General features: G+C 43.3%; 1 long non-coding RNA gene across 1 annotated transcript; it reads right to left on the minus strand.

Annotated features, from left to right (window-relative positions):
- Positions 1 to 11: 11 nt before the first annotated feature.
- On the minus strand, positions 12 to 14,348 carry LOC123031981. The gene is made up of 3 exons (XR_006416431.1): positions 8,185 to 14,348; positions 4,480 to 4,753; positions 12 to 1,898 (listed from the first exon to the last, which is right to left on the minus strand). It is a non-coding gene; the product is annotated as an uncharacterized LOC123031981 (long non-coding RNA).
- Positions 14,349 to 14,554: the final 206 nt, after the last annotated feature.

Consider the following 14,554-nt stretch of genomic DNA (forward strand, 5'->3'; position numbering starts at 1 on the left):
TCCATATCCCAGCATCACCTACTGAACATTCAAGTGATCCAGAGCTATCAATACCTCAGTTAGGCAACATTTGGTTTATGTTCTGTTCAGTTTTCTAAGCTGCAATACCCTTCCTTTGGTGGCTGTAGAGAGATTCTGGATGAACTCAAGAGCATCCAGTGGGGGAAATTCAAAGACACAGTTGCTCCTTTCACATTCTTCAGAGTAGTTTGTCTGCTGCATGTCCCATCATCTTTACATGTTGTTCTCTTCAAAGGCAAAGCAAACTTCTTCCTTGGGTTTCCCTGAGACCACCATGAATATTAGCACAAATAGCTTTGCTTTTACTCACTTTGAGATTTTCTTCCTTAAAATTGGACCTTTGAATATTGTATGAGGATCATATCAGAGCCTGACAATGTGAGTTGACCAGATACACTGTGCTTGCTTTGGAAACTAGAAAAGTGCATGAAATGGTGCTCTTGTGAACCATGTGAGCATCATCACACTTTGGGCTTGGTGGCCTTTGGCCATTAGCCATCTAACAGAGGGCAGGGAGGGGAGTGCAGTTCTGGGCATACAGTTTGCCCACTGCCAATTGTCCAATATCTCTGTAATGACTAAGTAATACAGTAGGACTTCTGTACTCTAGTAGTTTTCCATTCTCCATTAGAACAGTGGAGTGGTAAGAAAGTTGGGAGGAAAGGTGACTGCATGTAAATGCTTCCACTCTTCTGTCCAAATGCAGAACAGAACACTAAGTATTTATTTCTGAAGAACAGTATCATGGGATATTTGTGCAAATAACCAAGCATAGCAGGCTGACTATTCGTGTGGACATTGGAAGGCTCACCCTTTTGAGTGGATTGGATTCTTGCTAAGTGACAAGCTGGATATGTCATGAAAAGCTGCAACAAGAACCTTCATGTAGCTTTGCAATCCTGAAACAAAACCCAGTAGCCCTGGGTTGATTTGCATATACTTCCCATCATGCTTTGCTCTGGCATCTTTCTTTTGATGACACAACAACCTAAACCATGGTTAGCTAGAAGTTTCTAGTGGGAAGGTCTAATTTTTATTGTATTTGGAATTGAAGGTGTGTGGGAGAAGCTGACTGAAGCTGAGACTCACATCTTTTTTAATGCTTTGAGGGGCAGAATCTATTGGATGAGAGGACAGTGAAGAAAGAACAGGCCAGCTTGCCCAGCAGACCACAGACTGAGCAGCTAGTTAGCAGAGCTGGAGAATTCAAAGGGAACTAAAATGTTCAGTTGGGGGCTTCTCCTTCCCCCCAATGTCACACTTAACTAAGAGGGAGCCTAGTGCAAGAGGTTAGAGGGAGAATGAATCCATTCCAACAAAAGGACCAAAGATACATCCAAAGCAGCCATTTCTCCTGCTCTGTCTGGCTGCCAAATCATGTATGGTTTCTTTGCTGATCCCAAAGGGATAAGCCATATTTGCTACTAGCATTTGCAGTAATCATTGAAGGGCCTCTCTGTTATACACACTGGGTCAGTTATCAGTACCTTGGACCACTTGGCTCCCTGTTCAGATTGTTACTCATGGAAGGAGGCAAGTACAGTGGGTGGGGGAAGGATACACGTGCTAGCACCATCCTTCAGTTTCTGTTTTCTTGATGGACCATCTCCCCAATTCAAATTCATGATTTAAAGCAAGAAGAGGTAAATTTGCTTTTCTTCCAAGCCATGGTTTCCAGATAGGGACTGCTTTGCTGCTTCTGCATTTTGTGCGGATGCAGTTGGGAATTATGGCTAACAGGCTGGGGGTGGAGACTGCCAAAGGTTCAGACAGAGCTAGAGCAGCTTCACAGCATGTCAGCAGCCTTCCGCTGTCATTGCCTTGGTTTAGTCTGGCAGGGATCAAGGGCACAGAAATCCTCCAGGGGGTACCTGGACCTGCAAAATACATAAAATAAAATAGAATAAAATGGGATGGAGGGAGGGAGGGAGAGAGAAACTAGTTCCAGCCATGAGATGGGTGAGCTTGTGGCATACACAAGGTGCAGATTTGGGGCAGACAAACAGACAAACCATTGTGCTGAAGGGGGCAGGTATAATCCCTCTTTGGCCAAGGGAGATTTTGGCTGGAACCTGTTTTGCTGGCTTGGCTTGGACCTGATCTAGGTAAATCATGCATTCCCTGACCATTTTTATATTTTGGCAGCACAGCCAAATGAGTGCCTGTATTCTCATGTTTGTTGGAACAGAATTAGGTGAGACATACATTTAAACAGAAAGACAGGGAAAGCAACTAGATATGCTGTGCAAATTCAACGTTGTGTTTATTTATTATTTATTATTTATTAAAACATTTTTATGCCGCCCCATTTGCTGAAGCCTCGGGGCGGCTTACAACAATAAATTAAAAGTAATTATAATATAAATTACAATAAATATAAACATTAAATTAAAAATACAAAAATACAATATAAAATAAGCCGCCCTGGCCATCAGCCTTTCTGGTGATAACACCTCGATTCACATTCTGGCCAAAATCAGAAAGCTTTTGTGCGAAGAGTTACTTTAAAAGAGTGTCAGCTGCTGGGATTTTGAACTAGCCTTTTGCCCCCTGAAAAAAATCTGCTTTGAAAGAACAGCTTGGCTACTGCTCAAGGCTCCGCATGGCATGCTGCCCATTTATGGAGCAGGACTGTGTTTTCAAAGAACTGTTCCTTTTTCACCCAGCTAGGGTGGAAGTAAGGAAACTCTGAAGCTATTCCCCTTGAAATATGGCAGCCCTGTGTTTGGGGCTGTACTGTTAGGACTGCAGATGATTGAATGCCACCGCATACCTCTCCTCCGAACCAGACAAAAATCCTGCTTTGTAGTATCATCTTTCTTGAGGCTACTTTTCTATATTGACATTTTTTCCCGTTCAGGAAGAGCTGCGGCACAGTCTAAACTGTAGGCTGCAGAAATCGATTGTTTCTGGCTGAACAGGCCATGGCAAGTAGAGAAAGGATCAGTCACGTACAGAATCCTGCCAGCAGTGTCCTAGTTGTTCAGTGTGCTGCTCCATGCTAATGCTGCCCCGGATTTGGCTCAGATCCTGTTCTTATTTCCGCCTTCCCTTAACTCATTGCAGAACCAGAGAGAGACAACTATTGCCCATTGCTAAAATACATTTCAGAGGGTAAAACAAAATTTCTAAAAAGAAGGGAAGGGACTCTTGAAGACCTTCTACATGTTCTGGAAAGTTCCCTTCCTTGATTAACCAAATCTAAACAGCCACAACTGCAATCCTATGCATGCTGCACATGGATGGTGACCTATGTGGCCCTAAACCCATGAGGGAGTCTTAGAGCCCTAGAGACACTGACTGATTTCTTAATCCAGCCGGCAGGGGCATTGGCAGTCATGTTTGTGCTTAATCAAGAAATTGCATTCACTGCAACATCTCTATAAAGAAAGCTTTGGTGCTGGTTTCTTCTTTATGCCCCCACTTAAGGGTACATAAAATTTATTCCCAATTCCTTGATTGTGCCTCTTTTAGCTTTTAATGCTGCCACTGGCAAGAATATAAGATTACAGCCGTAATTACAGAAGAGTGTCCTTGGGGAGTTCTGGATCTCTGCATGTGGTTATTTTAAAGCTAGACCTGGCACCATCCCCAATCACATGACATCAGACCATCATTGCTATGGTGCCAGGGAATTCGAAAGGCAGAGTGGGAATTCATAGGCATTTCTTTCCACAAGGAAAAAAGATAAAAAGAAGTCCTGCACCAGGCTATCCCCTGTCTGACGGCATTGTGGAATTGTGAACTCTTTGACCCGAAGAGGTTCTCATATGGTTCTTAACAAATCTCATTTTCTAAGAGAATGAAGAGCACTTGAATGCATGGGTGAAGGTGCATTTGCACTTGTTTGTTTTTCTGTCTCTGTGTGTCCGACTCTAGTCTTTGAGGGCATCCATAATTTGGATGAAGACTGACAGGTTGATTTCTTCTCTGTGGTGAACTCATAGTACTGATTTCATATTCACAAATTATCCTTCTTCTGCCCCTCTGCCTACAAACCATTCTGGTTTCATGGTTGTTTGTCAGCATCTATAGAACCTAGAATCAATTCTGTCTTAGTTCCACTGCTATTTGGGTGGAATACTTGGTTCTCAGCTGTAAGAACGTTCACATTTGTAACTGTTTCCAGAGGGATAGCCATGTTAGTCCCTTGTTGCAAAAGCAAGATGTTCTACGGCACCTTAAATAATAATGGTAGTTATTGTTATCATCATCATTATCGATGATGATGATGGTGCAATTCTTAGTTGCCTTTGAAGACTGCAAGACTAATTAGTTTGTGTGATGTGATCTGAATTGAAACCCTTCTTAAAGTTTACAGACTTCACTCCTTGGATTGAAAATTTGTAATTAAAAACAATGTGCTTAACAACCTCTTAAACACACTAAAACAACAAATCCTAGATGACAAACATTCATTTAATCCAAAATCCCCAATCTAATGATAATGGTACAGACCTTGAGTTACTGTTCCTGCTCATGTTGTTGTTTCATATTTGGCTCTAAGATGAGATCTGTAGGACTGGTGGGAATAAGACAGAAAGAAATCCTGCAGGTAGCAGTTCTGATCTACCAGTAGTCACATGTAGCAGCTGGCAATTCTAGATGTGGGTACAGGTCCCAGTGAACATCCAAAGAGGCATCTGGTCAAGTGTGCATTGCTATGCCGATGGGCATCTGTTTCTGTGCCAGTGCTGGGTGGAAGGCTGCTGATACGCATGGAGGACTCCACCTGGGTTGGAACAAATGTATTTGGGAATCTAGCATTTTTAATAGACCACACTGCAAAACAGCAGCATCACCACACAAACCTGATTCTGTTCCTGTTCCTGATGCTAACTACCCAGGGTACCCTCTTTGAAACCAATGATGTAGAAGAATCAAGTCAGAATACACGTTCCTCTATGAAATGGTGTCTCCAACTTGTACCACTTAAAATGGGAGCTAAAACTTTAGTACACCGTATTAATGTATTTTGGTTTGGTTTCTTTTTCTATAAAGGGGGAGAAAAAGTGAAACAACTCAAGCCATCTGAGCCTCATCCAAATCCCATCATTCATGTGTACTTATATATAAAATGATATAGAAATCTGTTAATATAAATAAAACCTTCATGTATACAATGCATGATGACTAGCCAGTATGTAAGTAGCAGCATGCAGAAAAACCCAAAAATCAGAATTCATACTACCATGTGTGTCATTACCCCATTTTCTAGAATACAGTCAGGCTACAGAGTTATTTTTAAAATGTGGTGTGAATGAACTTATTTTACCTAATGAGAAAGGGTGGGGGGAGGGCAATGTAAAAAAAATGAGAGAGAGAGAGAGAGAGAGAGAGTGGTTGTAAGATTATTTTAAATAACAAAGTAATAATTTTTTAAATAAAAAGGCAACAAAGCATGACTAATTCATTAAAAATATTCATTGAAGGGGGGGGCAAGGGCGGATACAATTCCAACAATATGGCAGTGAATGTCATCAATGTCTTGTAATCTATATTTGCAGAACTGTAACTTGCTGGATTTTTACCACCTCCAAGTAGCAACAACATTGCAGCTTCAATGTTCCGTGTCGTGTTGAAGCATTTAACTGTTGAAGCAAATTTAGAAGCCATATTAGATCACAGGCTGCCCGGATCCTGAAACTGGGATTGGCTGACAGGTGATCCTCAGTCTCTCTCTCCTCTCCCTTGCTGATGTCTTCCCGCCTCTTGTCTTTGTCTCTCCTGCTGTCCGTGTCTTTTGTTCTTCCTGGGGGCATTTGTGGGTAACAGAGCTGGTTTGTACCTGATGCCTTATGCTGGGTTGTCCTCTGACTGGAGAGCCTTTGGAGCCCTCTCAGGTCTGGCTGCAAATGGCATTGCCCTGAAGACTTTTCTTGAGCAAGCATGAGCCTCTGGCACCTGAGGCAGATGTTTGGGCCAGAGCACCCAGGCCGTTCCTGCCGATGCTGATGTCTCTTGTGGCCCCCCTGCGCTTTGCCATGAGCTTATCTGATGCCATCGAGGCAAGTCAGGGAAACTAGCCCCCCTTTTAAATTTCCAGCAATGCCCTGGAGTGCCCAACAGAGCCTTGTTTCAAGACATTGTGGGAAATGTAAATGGCAGATGGTTTTCTAAGTTGAGCTGCTGCCCCTGCCATGTAAATATTACCTGGAAGTCTGTAGGGATCAGCTGGGAGGGGTACCCCACCTGGACTCTTGATAGTATACCCGAGACCTGCCTGGCCCTGTCTGCACAAGAAAGGATGCCATCTGGCAAACAGCAGCAGCAGCGATGGCAGTGTCTGTTCCATCTGATGCGTGGCGGCCATGTGCAAAATACATGCATGCCTGTGTGACTGACTGCTCTTTTCTGCAAAGCACACAGACATGGCCCTTCCTGGTAATCTCCTCTGTGTATTTTTAAGGACCAGATAAAGAGTAAAATGCACATGCATTTCACAGCCACGGCAGGTTGCGTGCATTCTGTGCCCATGTGCTCAGTAGGATGGGTGGCTGCTCTCCAGCACAACCGTCTGGCAGATTTACACTGAGCAATGGTTTAGGGTGTGTTGTCATGGGGTTGATGGGAGGAATAGGAGGCACTAGATGGGTGAACAGGAGGGATGAGAGTTCGCGCTTTTAGCACTTGTTTTCAGAAGGCTACTCTGAGGAGCAGTTTAGCTGAGAAGAAATAAATATCCTTCAGTGGTGAAGTAGGAACTAGTGAAGGAGGAAGCCGGTCTTGCCTGCAAAAGCCTTCTCCAACCTGATGCTTTCCAGATGTGATGCCTGCAACTCCCATAATCCCCAGCTGGTCATTGTCCATGCTGGCTGGGAGCAGTAAGCCTTCATATCTAGAGGACCCTACATTGGAAAAGGTCTTGTTTGTCTTGGGAAAGTTGTTGGAGAGTGAGAGGATTCATAGCTCAGTTTCCTGGGAAGGAGGGAGTTGTGCTCAAAGGGGGAGGCCAAACATAGGCCCTTTTCAGGGAAGGCTTCACGGGCTCAGTGCTCCCCCACCCATACATTCACTGTCCATATGAGGGGAAAAGAGCTTGTATTTGACCCATCTGAAGATGCCACCCCACCTATATCTTCAGTGTGCCCTTCCGGCACAAATTCTGGCCATCCACATGGTCAACTGTAGGTCCCAAGGAGCCCAGATGTGTGCATGACCCTTCATGCATTGGGACTTCTTGTGGTAAGGAATCCCATATGCCCAAAGCTCCAGTTCTCCCCTTGCATTCACAGGCAGGGTGCTGCTATCCAAACACGGACATTGGAAAAAAGAGAGGCTAGCCTCCTATGTCTAGTACTACAAGTGGAAGCTGAGACCTGCAGTCTGCTTAAAAAGAGTCTATAGAGCCACTATTAATGTTCCTTGGTGCCTTCAGCTTCTTGTGGCATTTGTAGGATCAGCTCGCTCAGTTTAGCATGCACTGCTGTCAGGAATCACTGACCCATCTGAACTTTGGCCACTGATGCTCATGAGAAGTGAGTAGTGATGACAACAGGAGCAAAGGAGCACAAGGCACCAATCCAGGGGAAATGTGTTCTGGAGGAGCGCAGCTAAAAAGCACAAGTTGAAGTGGGCTTCGCCTCAGTTGTCCCCTGCATTTTATAATCAGGGCAGCCAAGGCATCAGGAAAGATGACAGGTAGCCGGAGCTTTGGAGGTGGAGCACAGATTTGGATATGAGGTCAATGACAACGATGCGCACATGCAGGTGTGCAGTGCAGAATAGGATGAAGAGCAGATGCTAACCATCAGCTTGGCCTGCAGCAGGAGCCTGAGGTGCCGACAGCTGCACCTAGTTGATGATCTCATAACCACAGCGCCTTGTGGCCAAGGTGGTGCCGACCAGCTAAACTGCAAGAGGCCAGCATAAGGCTTCAGAGATCGGTTAATTGGGGCAGGGTAGGTCTCAGCAACCTTTGCCCCTCTGTCTCATGTCTGTCACTCACAAACTCCCTACCCAAGTTTGCTCTCAAGTCCTGGCCCACTGCATCTTCCTCACTTCTGTTGCAGCCCAGAGCTCTGCAGGGCTGGTCTCCAGCTCTGCCACCCCTCACCTTGCAGGAAGTTGCTTTTAATGTCCCTATCCCTGCCCTCATGTGGCCTCCGTTTGTGTCTTTGTTGTTCAATGGTTATTTTGTAACAATATGCGTCTCCTTATTACCTTATTAAAGAAACTAGCTGAAAGACCCAGTGGTTGTGTGCCTGTTCATTTCTGAGGGCCGGCTTCTTTGGTAAACATGCATCTTGGGATCTAAGCTGGGGAATGAAATGCAAAACAGTGCAAGTCACACAGATAGTGGAGGGAATTCTGGAAAGTTAAAAAGCCCCCAGTTCAAATTATTGGATGAGTGCAGCTCAACATGCAGAGGCCTTTGCTAGACATCTCCCCTTGCATTCAGGCAGCCTAGAAGAGATTTTAATGAAATATCAGATCTTATTCCTACCATAGTATGAGAATACTATTCTGAAGCCACAGACACAGCTGTTTACTTACCCCTTTCTTGAAAATTCAGAGGAAAGCAATTCCACAAGCTTCTCTGCACACAGATACCATGTAACATTTGTAAACTGCTTGATTTAAAGTTAAGCGCTTCTGCTGTGTGTACCAGTGCACTGCAAAGCTGTGAGTACTGAGAGCTGTGAGTTAGGTTGTTTCCAGTTCAAATCGACTCATAGCCATAAACCAATTTGGCCTCTTCCTACATTGTGACAATTAGAATGTGGGACTAACTTACAGGCTGTTGCAAAGGTTGAACTGATAGACATGAAGTGCTTTGAGCATGTTGAAGAATTATCTACATGCAAAGTAATAATTTTTTAGCAGACCTAAAAAATCCCCTACAGATCTATCTATGGCACACTTTTGATTTCTGTACATGGTTCTCACTGATTGCCAAAAAGCAGGCAGTAGTTGTGGACTGCACATTCATGGTTCAGATATTCCAAGAATTCAGAAGGAAGAGTCAGAAAAAGGATCTGTTTACTGCTTCCCATGATGTTAAAACTGCTTTCCCAAATCAAAGTGACTGAAATAGTCTCACACTCACATTAAAAGCTCATGCGCATGGCCACAGTCCTGAATGAACTCCAGCAGGGCGACAGGACACAGTGAGTTCAGGGCCATGGGAAATTGTCATTTTAGCTGAGCACGAGGGACTGTGGTGCTCCTTGGTTGTGAATGAGCCAGCAGCACTCAGCCATGAAGGTCACTGCAGAGCCTTGCCAAATCACTGGACTGCAAGTTAACCTTACATAAACGGTGGCAAAATGAACCTTTCTCTGTGCTGAGATTATTAAAGGGAAAATGCACTCTTAGATTATGCAGCAGTCCTATATGCACACGCATGGATAGAAGCCCAACAAACTCTGTTGCTTCTCAATCGCTGTGCATTCACTGTTAGTGGAACAGCAGAAGGCTGGGGTCTTGGTTATATTTTGGAAGAGACCTATAAATAAATCTGTCCACAATCATCCACAAGTTAAGTAATTAGATTATGCTCTCTGTTTACTGAGAGGGGAGGCTGTTTTGCTCCACCTACATGAAAGTATATAAAAAATGGCCTGAAGAGAATTTGTTTTCTTCAGTTGAGAGGCCAATTTGCATTTGTTGTTCACCTGGTGCTCTTCATAGCACAGTGATTTTGTCAGACTGGAGTACATGTAAGTTGGGTCTATAAGTGAGCTAAGATAGACATGGGACTTTGTCCGAGTCAGGAGTTGCAAACTACATCCAACACTGTGCATGGCCCAGCTCTTCTGTGAGGCTTCTCAAAGCTCTGCACTGCTTTCACGCACTAAAGCCATCCCTTCCTTTGAAACAAACAGATAGACCTTTGCAGGTCAGCAATGGAGTTACACCTTTGAGCACCCATGTAAATTAAGAGCTATGAGCTGCGGACAGAAAACTCTATGCTGAGAAAGAGCCAAAATCTGGTGCTTAGATCCCAATGGGAAATACTAAGCCAGGTTTACACCTTAGAAAACAACAGCAGCTATTCTTTTATTTTGATGCACTTTTTCTCTGCAGACATCAATGCAGCAGTTCCCTGCCCAATTCCTATGAAGAAGGGAACTACCCATGAGAACTTTTCTGCATAGTGTGCTGTGAGGTTTTGGAAATTAGAGGACTTTGGATTCAGCCTCTTCCCCTCCCCAGTGCAATGAATGGGATACTGTGGAGCATGACTTGAGTGTGCTTGCTGAAATGATTCTAAAAGGAACGGGCCACTTATTATACAGAAGCTAACGAGCCTGCCTTGTCTCTGCATTTGGGCACTACAGTCCAAGACATGAGATGAGAAGGAGGGTGATGGACAGGGGAAAGCTGCCATGCCTGAAAGTGAAGTGATAAATGAGTTGCATGTTTTAAAAAAGGAACTGGATGATGATGATAGTGAAGGCAGGAAGCAATTCATGGAGGAAGCAAGATGGCGATACTCTTGGTGCTGGACATTGCCTACCAACTAGGTACATTGCAACTAGTGCACAGCCAAATAAAGGATTACTCTAAACAAATACAACAAAGGATTCTGTTTACCTTCCATGAAACACGTATGTACACACAGCTCTAACAAAGACCCAGTAAAGCAGTTAACTGCCCTGTGCTAGAGGACAGTCTTAATCTAGCAACGAAAAGATAGTAAGGTTGGTGCCAGGTAGGCCTCAGTGTGGCACTCGTTCCATGATGGGAGAGGGGGCTATTATTTGTCCTGTTAAAATCAGTGAGTAAGTCCAGCAAGTAGGTATTGGGTGTACAGGGTACAGGCTCATCAGTCTTCCCATGTTCAAAAGTAATTGTCCGATTGGATCCGAAGCAACTAAGCACAGACATCCCAAGAGCTATGGGCAGAAATTTCCATAGCTCATCTTGAAAATAACTTGCAAATAGAGCATCTCTCTAGCCCTGGACTTTATAAAAAAGACAGGCAAAGGGAAGTCTCATTCATGGAGCCATTCTATGCAATATGGTTGAACTTTGGATTGCATAGACTTAGACTGAAAGTCATGTCTTCTTATCACAGTGTTCAAGCCCTCTCCGCTTGCACTGGCTCACTTTCTCAGTGACATGTCGTTCTGGCAAATGTTCGGTTAAGAGGAATTGCTGCCCATACTGGGATTTGGTTTTGCACATTATTTTGTTCAGATTCTCAGGTGTTCTGTTATTTTCAACCACTGCCTCAAGCTTCTTATTTGATTAAAGCAATGGAACCTGAAATCAAAGGACCCTGCAGAGAGTGAACACAGAAGAAGTGATGAGGGAACATTTACTTCTCCAAAAGACTTACTGGAAGATAGGTTTCTTCAGTAAAGGAAAAAATCATTTGCAAAAGCAAATTTTCAGACTTTCCCCTAAATGGTTCCTCTTTTTCCCTAAGTTCAGTTAGGGACAGACTTGGCTTTCTTCAAAAAGTTGATGGCAAGTATCTTGTCTACTCAGGCACAGCCAGGGTTGCATCTGTTGAAATCCACTAACTTAAATTGATTGAGGTGTAGCAGCATGACCACTCTTATTCCAGTTTACTCCACAAGAAGTAGAATTTTCCCTGCTACTGAGCAATAGCTCAGTAGTGGATAAGCATTCACTTGAAAAGTGGATAAGCATTCTATAAAAAGACAAAGGAGGGCATAGATTGGCATAATATTTATCTGTGCAATTTACATGCAGAGCACCATTCTATATCCTGCATCCTTGGTACACATAAGCTTCCAAACTTGGAGGCCTATATACAACCTATGTCCAGAATGAGACAAGATTGTGACGATTGCTGCTGCCATCATGCCTCATGCTGGGAATTTTCTCTTGATGACTGTTTTCAGTCATCTAGATTTAGTGCTGGAGGATGGAAGAAAGGAACCTGGAACACTGACTGAAATTGCTGTCAACCTGCAGCCCTGGCATTCCACCTCTGTCTCCCTCTGAGCCTCAAGGTGGGATGGGGGGCAAAGCTTGAGTGGTTTCTTTGTGCCAGCCACAAGGGGGTGGGCACAGGACCACATGACCTAGAGTTCTCCAAAGAACCCTATAATCTTCCAGACAACGTTGAACAGACACAAAAGTATAATGCAGCTCAGCTGTGTACCTGCAAGAAACTTGGTTCCGAACCATGAGCAGGAGTTATCTGCACACAAGCATAAGTGTGCAGGTGCTTGTGCTTTATACTTGTGCAACCCATTGTGAAACCTGTTGTGCATAACCAGTTCTATGAGAATAAAGGGCCACCACTGTGGATACTGCTCACAGCCTTTCTAGTGTTATGGTCTTGATATCTGTTTTATCAAATTTATATAGGCTAGTTGTCAATAATCAACATTAAGTCTGTGTGGACTGGAAACCATTAAGCAATCTGAAATAAGTTTTCCAGTGCACCCATAATCTTGCATTATTGGGTGTAAGCTGTTCCTGGACTGGCTGAAGCAAATCTAGTCAGATCTCTAGACTCATTTTTGCTCTCTGGTATCAGTGAATCAACATCCATTCATGCACTGTATTTTTAAACTGCCTTCTAATTGACGTTCTTTGGGCTCTGTCCATTAAAACAATTAAAAACAGTGCCATAGAACCAACATAAAATCAGCAACAATGAATAAAGCCATAGCAACTTCATAAAACCAAATTAAAAAGAGCAGCAGAATGAAATACTAAAAGCACTGAAAACAATTCTTAAAATGCCTAAGGGAATAAAAGACCGTTCCCTGACACCAGCAAGGCCTAAGACAAATGCCAAGATAGGCTGCCTGGGAAGCAATTCAGCAATTATGGTGCCGTCACTGAAAAGTCCTTCTCACTTGTAGCAACCCACCTTACTTCATTTGGCAGGCACTCTTGGAGAAGGGCTCAGACAACTGTCGATGTCTGGATAATTTATGGGAGACGGGGTTTCTTTCGGCCCTAAGCCATCTAGGCCTTTAAAGGTTTGCACCAGAACTGGAAAAGTACTGGCACAAACTGACATAGTTTGCAGGCCACCTGCTCTATTTCGGGCAATGTGGATATGGAAAGCGAATGCTGCCATGCTGTACAAAATCCCTAAATATCAAGGCCATCAAGTACAGTTGCTTTTGCAGCTAGGCCTCACACCATTTGAAATGGTTTTCCATTCGCTGTTCAGTTTCTCCCCACATATTTCATCCTTATTTCTAAAATAAGGAGTAGCCCTTCTTTTGGGTTTCAAAGTTTTATTGATTTCTACTCACTAAACAAATAATTATTTCAAAGACTTCAAACATACTGAGTACAAAGTCTTATTTCTCTCTACCAATGTTATGTATTTCAGCCCAAATTAGAGTTCTGATTCTGTAGCCATTGATAGAAAAAGTCCCATGTTTGGTAGTAAACTGTATCTTCCTTTTCCTTAAGAGATAAAGTCAGTCTATTCATTTCTGCACAGTCTAATATCTTGTTCAAGATCAAATCTTCAGCCGGTAGCTCTTCATTTCTCCAACATTGCGCATATGCGATCCTTGCCACTGTTATTACATGCAAAGTCAAGTATATACTTTATCCAGATCACTGGGGAGAATGCCTCACAGAAATATTTCTGGGTTAAACATTACAGATCTTTGCAACATTTCCCCAAGCCATCTGTGTATTTTAACCCAATATTTTTTTGCTTTATCACAAGTCCACCACATATGATAAAAGGTACCAGGTTTCTGTGCACATTTCCAACACTTATTTGACGTATCAGAGTGGCCGTTCTTAATGCAAGCAAATGTTAAAAATGTCATCTCTCGAAACTTCTTCCTTATTTGCATTTTATCCCTCAACAAGGTCCCTTTTGCACACCTTTTGTTCCATCAGTTCCTAAGTGGGATTCTTTGACCAACAAAATGCCCAACTAAAGCATCAGTTTCACCATTTCTGAGCAATGAAACTCTATCATACCAACAGTCACTCAAATGACACTTTGCAGTATAAAATGAACCCATTACATTAATTAAAAAGCCGTAGAAACAACTTCTATTTATTACAACAGGAGCAACCGTGGAAGATCAAAGATGAATTAAAAAGATTCCAAGGCCCATCCATCTCTCTTCGTTTACATTTCTCAGAGAAGTAACAGAATGTATAAAACTCCTCTATAAGCCATTTACACCTAGCAGAAATGGGAAGGGAAGCCAGCATCTCTTCAGCTGCATTCCTAATATTGCATGCTCAGCTAAGTGGGAGGCAGCGAGACAGTTTTCAGTTTTATAACAGCTTGGGGACATTTGCCAGAAATTGTCTCACTCCTCCTCCTAATGTCAGATTGGTCTATCTACGAACGAGTTTAGGAAGCTTCCTCCTTCATTATTTTGCTTTACCTAAAGTGTGAGTCATTCCAGAAACAAATTATTTGTTTTACAAACACCACCTTTAGCCAGAACGTGATTTCTTCAGTGCACAGCTGTGAAACCCCAAAGGAGAACTTTCCCTCATGTGGCCTCTGACTAAACGGAAATGTGCAATCCAAGCACTTTGAGCTCAGTATTTGGGCTGGGAACTCTGTAATCAGACGCATCCGAAACAGTATCTCAACTCGGAGTGGATA

The sequence above is a fragment of the Varanus komodoensis genome, unplaced genomic scaffold, assembly GCF_004798865.1.
Source record: "Varanus komodoensis strain SLA01 unplaced genomic scaffold, ASM479886v1 scaffold52, whole genome shotgun sequence".
Taxonomy (NCBI): domain Eukaryota; kingdom Metazoa; phylum Chordata; class Lepidosauria; order Squamata; family Varanidae; genus Varanus; species Varanus komodoensis.